A 547-nucleotide genomic window follows, 5' to 3' on the forward strand; every position below is an offset into this window, starting at 1 on the left:
TGGTATAGGAAGTATAGATGGTATATGAAGTATAGATGACATAGGAGGGTATAGGTGGTATAGGAAGTATAGGTGATGTAGGAGGATACAGTTAATAAAGCTGATGTAGGAGGGTATATGTGGTATAGGAAGTATAGATGACATAGGAGGGTATAGGTGGTATAGGAAGTATATATGGTATAGGGAGTATAGGTGGTGTAGGAGGGTATAGGTGGTATATGAAGTAAATATGTTGTAGGAGGGTATAGGTGGTATTGGAAGTATAGGTGATGTAGGAGGATAGAGTTAATAAAGCTGATGTAGGAGGCTATATGTGGTATAGGAAGTATAGGTGGTATATGAAGTATAGATGACATAGAAGGGTATATGTGGTATAGGAAGTATAGATGGTACAGGAAGTATAGGTGGTGTAGGAGGGTAAAGGTGTAATATGAAGTCAATGTGATATAGGGGGTATAGGTGGTATATGAAGTAAAGATGATGTATGAGGGTATAGGTGGTTTATGAAGTAAAGATGATGTAGGAGGATATAGGTGGTATATGAAGT

Source organism: Mizuhopecten yessoensis, unplaced genomic scaffold (genome assembly GCF_002113885.1).
Source record: "Mizuhopecten yessoensis strain PY_sf001 unplaced genomic scaffold, ASM211388v2 scaffold10933, whole genome shotgun sequence".
NCBI lineage: Eukaryota > Metazoa > Mollusca > Bivalvia > Pectinida > Pectinidae > Mizuhopecten > Mizuhopecten yessoensis.